This window comes from Anolis carolinensis, chromosome 5 (genome assembly GCF_035594765.1).
Source record: "Anolis carolinensis isolate JA03-04 chromosome 5, rAnoCar3.1.pri, whole genome shotgun sequence".
Classification (NCBI taxonomy): domain Eukaryota; kingdom Metazoa; phylum Chordata; class Lepidosauria; order Squamata; family Dactyloidae; genus Anolis; species Anolis carolinensis.
The window spans coordinates 178704198-178715943 of record NC_085845.1 but is presented as its reverse complement, the minus strand read 5'-3'; positions in this window follow the sequence as shown (position 1 = coordinate 178715943).

The window sequence follows — 11746 nt, the reverse complement described above, 5'->3', positions numbered from 1 at the left end:
ACGTTCCAGCATTTTGTCAATGACATTTTTCAGGACTATCTGGACAGGTTCTTGATAATCTACCTGGACGATTTTTTGGTGTTTTCTAGATCACAATCAGAACATGAGAACCACGTCAAAATGGTGTTACAACGATTGCGGGATCATGGACTTTATGCCAAACTGGAAAAATGCGCCTTTGATCTACAAGAGGTAGATTTCCTTGGTTACCGCATCTCGCCTTTAGGGCTCTCCATGGATCCAGCCAAGGTTTCAGCAGTATTGGAATGGCGGGCGCCAACTAACAAGAAAGAGGTGCAGCGTTTCTTGGGGTTCGCGAATTATTACCGCAAGTTCATTCCAGATTTTGCCCACTGGTCTGACCCAATCACTAGCTGCATCCGTGGAAAACAGCCCTTCCGCTGGACTGATCAAGCAGAGAAAGGGTTCCAGCAACTAAAGAAATTATTCACGTCCCAGCCAATTCTACAGCACCCAGATCCTGGAACCCCTTTTGTTGTGCAAGCGGACGCCTCGGATGTGGCAATTGGGGCCGTACTCTTACAACCGGTGGGAGACCACCTTCATCCCTGTGCCTTTTACTCCCGTCAACTAACCACACCAGAGAAAAATTATACCATTTGGGAAAAAGAACTACTGGCCATAAAGGCAGCTTTTGAAACTTGGAGACATTGGCTAGAAGGGGCCAAATTTCCCATTGAAGTCCACACTGATCATCGTAATCTAGAACACCTAAGAACTGCCCGCAAACTAAACCAGAGGCAGCAACGTTGGGCTTTATTCTTTGAACGTTTCAACTTCCAGATCCATTATGTGACCCCAGCCCAAACCAAGCAAGCAGACGCCCTGTCACGTAAACCGGAATACGCTGCAGGACGCAAGGAGACCTTTGAATCCCAACTGCTACAACCCGAGAACTTTGCCACGCTCACGGTGGGGAACACCAAATCCATTCCCATTGGTTCAACTTCCCCTACTCCAGGACCCATCTGTGCTCAAGAAATCAGGGCTAGTCAGCAAGCAGATGCCTGGGCGCAGGACCAACTTCGCCAAGGTCTGCATTTTCCCTTTTCGCTTAAAGATGGGCTGCTCTGCTATAGAAATCATGTTTATATCCCACCCGGACCGGGCAGGGAAAAAGCGCTTCGCCTGTGTCATGACTGCAAACCAGCAGGACACTTCGGACTATTTAAAACTATGCATTTGATCCTAAGGGATTTTTGGTGGCCCAAGATCCGCAAGGATGTAGAAAAATATGTCAACACCTGCCCAGTATGCCAGCGCTCCAAGATACGAAGGGAAAAGCCCTCAGGGCTTTTACACCCCCTTCCTACCCATCTCGCCCATGGGAAATAATTTCCGCGGATTTCATCACTGACCTACCACCTTCCTGTGGATTCACCACGATCTTAGTGGTGGTGGACCTTTTCACCAAGTTAGCCCATTTCATTCCCTGCGAAGGCCTCCCCACGGCCAAAGAAACTGCGGATCTATTTCTTCAGCATGTTTTCAGACTACATGGATTGCCCAAGAGTTTAGTCACAGACCGTGGATCTCAATTCACCTCTCGTTTTTGGAAGGCACTACAAAAACTACTGGGCATAGACTCTCGCTTATCTTCAGCTCATCATCCCCAAACAGATGGGCAAACGGAGCGCACCAATGCCACTTTGGAGCAGTATCTTCGCTGTTATGTAAACTACCAACAGGACAATTGGGCTTCTCTGTTACCACTGTCTGAGTTTGCCTACAATAATGGAGTTCAAGCTTCTACAAAAGAAACGCCGTTCTTTGCAAACTACGGCTTCCATCCACGTTTCTTTCCCCCTGTCATTGAAACTTCAGAAGTTCCCGCAGCAGAGGATTGGTTGCAGGAACTCACAGCGGTGCAACAACTTTTGCTCCAGCAACTGGACCAAGCCAAAGAGGACTATAAACGCCACGCTGACAAACACCGCCAGCCGGGCCCTGAAATCAAGGTAGGAGATCGGGTTTTTCTGTCCACTCGCTTTCTGCCCTCCCACCGCCCTTGCCGGAAGTTAGATGCCCGTTTCATCGGCCCCTATCCAGTGGTGGCGCAATTAAACCCCGTGACTTTCAAACTCCAACTTCCGCGTTCAATGCGCATCCACCCAGTGTTTCACCGTTCCCTGCTCCTTCCGGCGGATGGTGTGCGTCCTGATACAGACCAACCGGCCCCCCCTCCTGTTTTGATGAATGGGGAGGAGGAGTTTGAGGTTGAGGACATTTTGGATTCTCGCTTTCATCGCCGCCGCCTACAATATCTCATTGACTGGGTGGGTTTTGGGCCTGAGGAACGCTCTTGGGAAGACGCCTCCACAGTCCATGCTCCTGATCTAACCCGTCGCTTTCATCTGACCTATCCCACCAAACCGCGACCTCGCGCCTCGGGGAGAGGATCCCAGTTTGGGAGGGGCCCTGAGGAGGGGGATAGTGTGATGAACCATGGGCCTTGCAGTCCTGCTCAGGACATTGTAATTCCTGATGAAGATGAAAACTTGGGTTTTTTACCTTCCCAGTCTGAACTGGATTCCTCTCAGCCAGATCTTTCCCAGGCAGATCTGGGAACCTTGCACCTGCAAGAAAGTTGTGCCCCAGAAGTATGTCAAACAACCCCAGAGCCTACTTCTCCCGTGTTCTTGCGCCGGGAGTTTTGTAAACAACAGAGAAGTTTGGATTCAGCTTCGCGCAGGAGTGCGAGGATAGCAGCTAAGAATGTTGCCAATTAACACTGGTTCTCGTGAGAATCTTTAAGGAGTTTAACATCTGGTCTCAGAGTTTAGCTTTCGTTTCTGATTCCCAGAGAACCGCTTTGGTGAGAAAGTTGGACTCTATATAGGTGTTTTGCCCGCGTAGCAACTTCGCGGAGTCAATTCGTCAGCCTACGGAGCGAGTCGTGTCTGGACAGCGCGTTCCGATTCAAGCCTCGCTCATGCTCAAGCCTTGCCTTGCTATCCAGCCTTCGCCTTGCTTCCCAGCCTTGTTTACCTGCGGACCTTGCCTTGTTTCCCAGGACTAATCCTTGCCTTGTTTCACGGATTTTACCAAGTTATTCCACGGACCTTGTTCTTGTTCTTAGTTACCTTGTTCCACGTTCAAGCCCTGTTTCTAGTATCAAGTTATTTCCTAGCCACGCTCAAGTTTTATGGACTAAAGGACCTTGTCATCTCCCCTCACTTTGCTTGGCAAAGTGAGTGTTTCGGTTATTGGATTACAACTTTGGACCTTAATATTTCATATTGGACATTATTTCCTTGGACTAATTTTGACCTTTCCTGAAAGGTCTGCTTCTGGACTATCTTTTACATTTGCTTTTACTAACTTTATATATTTCCTTAATAAAGATATTAGATAGATTCTGGCTTCTGCGTATGGTTATTGGTGCTCTGTAGCCTGGGTCGTGACAACATCAATAATCCAAACCTTTTTCTTTTCCACAACTGTGATGTCTGGTGTGTTGTTTTCCAGAACTTTGTCAGTCTGGATTCGGAAGTCCCACAGTATCTTTGCGTGCTCATTTTCCAATACTTTTGCAGGTTTGTGATCCCACCAGTTCTTTGCTGCTGGGAGGTTGTTATTATTATTATTATTATTATTATTATTATTATTATTATTATTATTATTATTATTATTCATGTTGAAAACTGTACAAAACATCGAAACAGAAATGTAGAGTCAATGTGGAAAATCAACTACATGTGAATCACTCTTATTCAGATGGCAAATAACATGATGAAATGTGAAGCTAGTAACTATCAAATGTTGTAGCACAAAATAGTTATTACAAAAACTGTAAATAGTCGGCCTTGTTTGGTTTTATTTAAAAATCTGTTTCAAATTTGATTTTTAATATTTTAAAATATTTTTCCAGGAACCTTAGGGTTTCACGGAACACAGTTTGGGAACCGCTGTTCCAGACTAACATGGCTATGTCTTTGAATTCTAGTCCCAATGATGAAATACTGGTTTAATGTGGAAGATATTTCTATTGCAGAAATACTTATTTTTTTATTTATAAGAACTGATAATGAATGAAATGATTCTGGGGAGGGTGCAGAGAGAATGTAATTTTTATGATAAGCATAGGCCTTTTGAAATGCCTTCTTTGAAAAGAGTGTTTGGTTTCATACGCTGCTGGTGCTGTGAAAATGCCATCACTACTAGTCATGATTTGCAAGATCAGCCACACTGGACACCTCATCAGATGGCTGCTAGGCTCAGTTTTCATGCACTTAGGAAATGGAGCCCCAAGGGAGTCCCACGGAGGCCATCACATGACTGAGGGAACAGTGGGAATTCATGGGACTCCATTTCCTAAGTGCATTGAAATGGAGCCCAAAGGACCAGTGAGTCCAGTGTCAATTGACTCTTGATAAGAGAAAGACGGGGTAAAATGGGAAGACGATTTGAGAAAGACACAATAAGCCTGTGGGATGTCTGGTCATCCCTGAAGATGGGGAAAGATGGAAGGGAACTCTTTCCCCTCATTCTGTCTGATGAAGTCCTGGGTGTGAGCCTAGTCTGGCAAGAGATTAGTCTCTCTCACCTGTAGTCACACTATGGAGCATGTCCACACTATGGAGCATGTCCAGCAGCACATAAACACCTCCAAAAGCCAACACCAGCTTTTGAGTGTTATGTTACTGTGTTCAGCAGTTACATCTGGCCACCATATTTCCCCCCAGGCTTGTCGTCCCTGAGCAATTCTAAACAATGCTGAGTTACTTCACTTTTCTCTTGTCACATCACAGTTTTTGTTAAGTCATTAGCTTGCCCTCAGATCTTTTTCTCTCACACTTCAATCGCCTCCCAGTTGTGTTTCCATTTGTTTCTCTGACTTTCGTTTTCCTGCACTCAGCCTCTCCACTTCACAATTTTTAAAAAAAGAAATCACTGTTGTCATAGCTGTTTTTAACAAAAATATCAGTCATCTTGGTCTTTCACACTCTTTCTAATAAAATCATAAAACATGTCGAACTTTTACTTTTCAAAGGAGGATTTAGTTTACTTTCCTGACTTCTTAGTTCAAGTCAAAGAAAACTCCTAGCAAAACATTGTCCAACTGCTACAAGTCTCTTATTAGCTAGGAAAGTTTCCTGTATGTTAGATTTGCAAGTGTCATCTTGAAATTTATTATAAATTAATAAATCAGCTGTATCTGTAATTTAAATACATTAGCTATATCTTTCTTTTATAGATTTCCTTTTAAAAAAATCATTTGCTCCAGGTACAATGAAACCATTAACAACAAAATGACAAAAAATAAAACATAACAAAACACAATAATGGAAAAAAAAAACATCAATAAAAGGGGGAAAATAGTCAGCCAGGACTTTAATCTAAAAAGGAAATGATAGATGGGCATTTCAGTAGAAAGTATCTGATGGGGAAAGGATGTGGATAGAAACAGAATGGGTATCTTAGAGTGCATCCACACTCTATAATTAATGCAGTTTGATAGCCCTTTAACTGCTATGACTCAATGCTGTGGAATCATGGGAGTTAAAGTGGTTTCAAAATTACATTAATTCTACAGTGAAGATGCACTCTAAGATGTAACTAAAGGTATTACTTGCAGAAAGCTACATTTCCAAAGGGGTGAAAACCCCTGGAGATTGACAGAAAGGTCAAATATCAATAAAGTACACATGGCGATATGTTAATACTCTCACCCGTTAATCTAGGCTAAACAAGATTTAATTGGCTTCTTTCTTTCCCAGCCTCCTTGACCTCATTTTTAAAGCCATTCTCTCTGAATCTTTTGTAAGTTGTCAATGTCCCTCGTTAAAAGGACGGGGCCCCAAACCAAACACAGGAATTTAAGCAAACCTTTATCAGTCCTGGAGACTATTACTTCCTGAACCAGCTGATAGTCTAAAGTGTGGCTGACTCTGCCATAACTTCATTGGTTTTTTCCCCTCAATGTCCTAAGAATACCCCCTTTCAGTGCACTGCGCTCTCATTTCTTGCTAATTATTTCTATTTGCTTGTTAAAATACAAGGAGTGATTTATACAATCCTTGAATTTTAACAAGCAAATAAAAATAATTAATAAGACATTTATACTTCTCTGCCAAAGAAGGCTGTTCCCTCACCAAACTACATGGCAGTTATAGTGGTGTCAAACTGCATTAATTCTACAGTGTGGATGCACCCCTAGAGCACATCTGGGCTTCACGGAAATTTCTGGGAACAAAAGCTTATTTCTCTGAAATGAGGCATCAATTCCCTTGTCTCTTGTTTTAGTCTGGAAATACAGGGTTTTTTTTTTTCAGTGGAGGACTCTTAATTCTCCAAAATTGGGGATGTGGGCGTGCATGTTGCCTATCCCAAAGGGAAAATCTTGGTTTGTTTCACCACTAAGACCCATTAGCAACAGTTATGCAAAGAAATCTACAAAACGAAGTATACCACGCCAACATATCCATTAATGTTTAACTTGCGTAAATTGAAGACTGTATCTTATTCCTGCATTCTGTCCCTGCCTGACCTTTAGCCCGCACACAACTACTAGGTTCATCTGTCAGATATAATCATGGTATCTGCCTGCCAAGTTTGCTTAGCAATCAGCTTTATGGAGTCAAGGGCAAATTGACTTCAAACCCACAGAAAATTTTTTTCCTGTCTCTCCAAGAGGTTAACTCCAATCATGAGGGCAACTCCCCTTATCATAACACAGTTGGGATCTCGACCCCTGGTGATCTGCGATGCTATTTAGTTTGTTAAGTGAAAACATTTAGGAAAAAGTTGGGCTTCCACTGTGGTTAACCCAGGCCAGTGAAAAGGCTGACATGGGACAGAGGCTGCCCTTAATAATATCAAGTTGAGATCTCATTTAGCGGTCTTGTCAGCAGTTTTTACTTCTTCAAAATTAACCTTTAATAAGCACACTCATGAATCGGGGTTTGTGGAAGTATCTTTTGCGAGTGCTTTCATCGACTCTTTGGGGTGTATCAACCCTTAATGACTGCCTGTCTACTTATTGCTCAAAGATGGCTTGCAAATAAGACATCTTTTCTCCACCGCAACTCAGTCCATCAGACTAAATGGACCAGAGAGAAATGTCAAGTAGCACCAATGCGCACAGAAGGTTAAGCATTCATCAGCTTGTCATTAACTGTGCAGGCCATTTTGGTGAATATGCATTTATTATACCCCATTAGGTGTCTTCATGGCTGGCTGAACTTCATGCCAAGTGGTGGATATTTGAACTCTACAACATAGAGGCTCTTAAATCAATGGGAGACATCAGGCACTTCTCCAGCAACCCATACTTATTTCAGACTATTGCAAAAACATCATCAGAGCATAATATATTATGATGCAACAGTTTTCACTGTAGACAATTTGATTTTTAGGCCATCAAGATAAGGACTTAAGACTTACTTCCTCACATTCTCCTTATCTCCTTCACCATCCTAAAATCTATTGTTTATTTTTATGATAGTCTTAGAAAAATAATCACAGTCTTCAATTCTATTGTAGTGGCAAAAGAGCCACATTTCATTGAGAACATGGCTGTGCATAATCCTTCTGATTAACTTTGCTTATATAATCAAAACTGTATTTTGCTCTATTCCATTTTTGATTGATATATTTGTGATATGATCACCGGTTGAAAATTGGAGAGGGCTCCTTTTCCTTCAGCAGTGGCAAATTGGATATTTCCGTAGGTGTTGCTTGCCATGCAACGATGCAACATTTGACACCTGCTGAAATTTCCTCATCCACACAACCATTAAATGGACAGAAGTCTTTGTCCCCTTTTTCCCCATCTAGTTTGGAAGCATGGGATGAGGCTGTTGTATGTAGGCTGGAATGCTATAAGTACTTACTTTGGATGTATTTGAGACAATTGGACTTGTGAGCAGGCATGTAATAAAATGGGCAGTTGTCCTAATTCAATTTCAAGAAGCTAAAATGGTTTACAGTAAAATAAAAAAATCACAGTTTGTGTCAGTTGGGGATGGATAAACTGGGGATCATATACATGGTTATACCTATGTATACTCATAATACATCCAAAACTACCATCACTTTCCTTTCCAAGTATTCTGATAACACAGAAATTTCCACTCAAATTCTTGTTCACTAACAGTAGGAGATACTAATCTCAGAACACCAGGAGCTATAATTTCCTCTCACTATGGCCCATGTGATCACCTATGGAAACAAGAGGAGAAATTATTGCAACAAAAAGAGCATGGTGTACTGCCACATTTGGAGGCCAAACAGGGGAAGTGGGACTTCATAAAACTCCAAGTTGTTGTACTGGCTAACCTCAGATATCAGGTAACCCTAAGACCAATAGTAAATAAACCATCACACCAACACACAGGAACATAACTGAGAATAATATATTCATTAAAGACACTATGCCAAGTCCAAAGATAATCCAGAGAGAGTAGTCCAAAGTTCAAATGTACAAGTCAAGGCTGGAGCAAACAGGTCAACATCCATGCCTCACAACCTCTGAGGATGCCTGCCATAGATGTGGGCGAAATGTCAGGAGAGAATACTTCTGGAACATGGCCACACAGCCTGAAAGACATACAACAACCCAATAAAAAACCAGCTAAAGGCACTTATTTTAACATGGGATGGGTACTATCAGATTTCCCCATTTTAGATCATTGTAGTGACATCAAAGTGTGGGCATTGAAATTTGCTTCAATGCTCATTTTCTCAACATTAATCCTCTTGCATGAAACTTTTACAGTAATTGAGTTGTTGTGAGTTTTCCCGGCGGTATGGCCATGTTCCATGTCGAGGGGTCAACCTCTGAGGATGCCTGCCATAGATGTGGGTGAAATGTCAGGACAGAATGCTTCTGGAACATGGTCATACAGCCCAGAAAACTCACAACAACCCAGTGCTTCCAGCCATGAAAGCCTTCAACAACACATTTAACAGTAATTTTTAAAAATAAATTATTATTCAGGATAAAATTGCACAATTTTAATATATTAACAGTTTGCTATAGCTATATTTCCCACCTTTTTAGACCTACATTTCAGACATCTACAATGTTGAGATTTCTCCCTTTTTAATTAAAAGAAAATTCCCATGGGATGAGGTCCTTAGTTTCTAACTAAATGCTAAAAGGAAGAGGTGTTGTTTATGCCATTTAGTACTGTCTCATTAGCCTACCTGCTTTGCTTTGGGATAATTTTGTACGAACAGCAGAGAGAAAAATGTGGGCTTTAAAAAACCTGGCAGTATATCTGTTGTGTGTCCTTGAAAGCATAGTAACTGGAGTTCTGTATGATTTTTGACAGCATTTGCAAGGCAAACAATTTATTTGCTGAGAAAAGCCAGACTTTCTTTGTCCTTGACCAAATTCTGTAGGTAGGTGTAAGATTCTGGATTATTAACCCATGCATGTGTATTTGTATATATGTGTGTGTTTATATATGGGGTAAATACATAAAAACTTTGTTTGAGCTTAATATCAGTTTTTACTCTTTTTAAAAATCTGTTTATTGTTGTAATATAACTATAATGTTACATCCAAATTGAAGCATTACTAATATACTATAAACATTTTACATTACTTATATAAAATCCCCCAAAATTATCCATCCTCTCCCCATGTTTATTAAAAATAATAATTTCCCATCTACCAACCTAAACGCATCTCTATGAAAAAGTAAGAATCTCATCATTATGCTATAGTATATACTCTTATTTTCTTCCTTGTAGATACAATACTATTAATATCAATCTTCAAACCTTTTACACAGATTGCAGAAATACTTTTCCCAGTACCGGGCAGCAAAAGTACAATTGCAACAATTTTTTTCATGTCAGGAGCGACTTAAGAAACTGCAAACCACTTCTGGTGTGAGAGAATTGGTCGTCTGCAAGGACGTTGGTCAAGGGATGCCTGGATCTTTGATATTTTACCATCCTTGTGGGAGCCTTCTCTCATGTCCCCACATGGGGAGCTGGAGCTGACAGAAGAAGCTCACCCGCTCTCTCCGGATATGAACTGCCAACCTATCAGTCAGCAGTCCTGCTGACACAAGGGTTTAACCCATAGTGCCACTGCAACAATGGAAGTAATTAACATTTGCTGCCCTTTGATGGAAACTTCAGCCCGCTCCCAATAAGGTTACTAAGTCAAAAACATTGCAGACCCTGAGATTTCGGGGCCAAAATCTGAGACCATGTCATCAAGCAGGATACATTAAGCATCAGTCACAATTGCTTAAAGCATGCCACCTTCACAAATTAGGAAATATTTATCTGGAAATTAAGCCCTGAACCAAACAGAAAAAAATCAAAATTTTCCTAGTTATATTTTTAACATTTTAAAAGCACTGTATTCATGACTATTTAGGAGCTGTAATCCAAGCAAAGAAAGTTTACCAAGCTCTGATTTGAACAAAAACACCCATATTTGTCACATCTGTTTTTTACACTTTCAAACCCATGAGTATTTATACTTTGTGTAATGTATGTCAATGTGTAGGTGTCATTTCACATGATGCAGAACTTCAGTACAAAACATACAGTGTGCAGTGGTGACATGTATGCTTCTGTCCATAACTGGATGCCAGCTATTGGAAATGTTAAAGTTTTTTTTTATATTTAAGAGATATCAATATCATACATGTTTTTCTTTGTTAACTTGAGCTGCCCTTGCAATATCAGTGGTTCATCCCTAGATCTGAAACAAATAGTGGATTGTATTACAGTTGAGCAAAAGGTTATTACTTAATGCATGTTGGCAACATTGAAAACGAGCACCAAGTACTACTACTTAGCTTATATGCAGATCAGTCCTTTTGGATACTCTTCTTTTTTTCTGAAATCACTTTCTCCTTGTGCATCTAGTAAAAGAAAGAAAAAAAGACAGCTCTCCATGACTCCTTTATGATGACCGTCAGCCATACCTCAAGTCATGGAAGCCAGTTCTAGGGGTCTCTATAACTGAGTTTAAAAACCTTTTCCTTCCTACACAATCCATAAATGGTTCCCCTAAGATAACTCATAGCAGGCTTTTCCTTCTGTCTAATACCAGCTCCCACAGTGGTTATTCTATTCCATAGTCATAAGCAGAGCACTAGGTCACCGCAATCTGCCAGCAAAAATACCAAATAATACTAGCAGGAGGATCAGATTTTGAGCAATTCCAGGAAGGAAGAACAAAGTTTTCAAGCAATTAATCCTTGACTTCAAATATTAACCAGTTGCTCTAAAGAATATGTACATTTTTGGCTTTGAATTTATGTGACTAATTATACTAAAAGTTAAACATAGCAGTGTGTTTGGCTTTTTGGCAATGGAATTAATTAACTGGAGGAATAGTAGAATCATATTTGCTGAGGTCTTTAAACAATTTCCTAGACTGAGCAGGCAGCTGGATTAAATGGCCAAAACCGGGAGGTGATTTACAAACTCCACTCTAAATCTTAGTAAATACTCTACGAATCTTTAAGGCTATAATTCTAAATGCATTTTCCAAGAATAAGCCAGTGAAATGAACTCAGAATCAATGAATCAACTCTGAGAGATGTACTGAGATACATAGAACTGGATCATGTGTTGGTCAAGAGTCCCCAAAGTATAGTGGTTAGAACTTCTATGACTCTGAAGCAAGGATTTGAATCCCTCCTCCTCCATGGAAACCCACTGGTTTTGAGCAAATCACACTCCCTTGACATCAGAAGAAGATAAAGGCAATCCTTCTCTGAACAAATCTTACAAAGAAAATATGTCA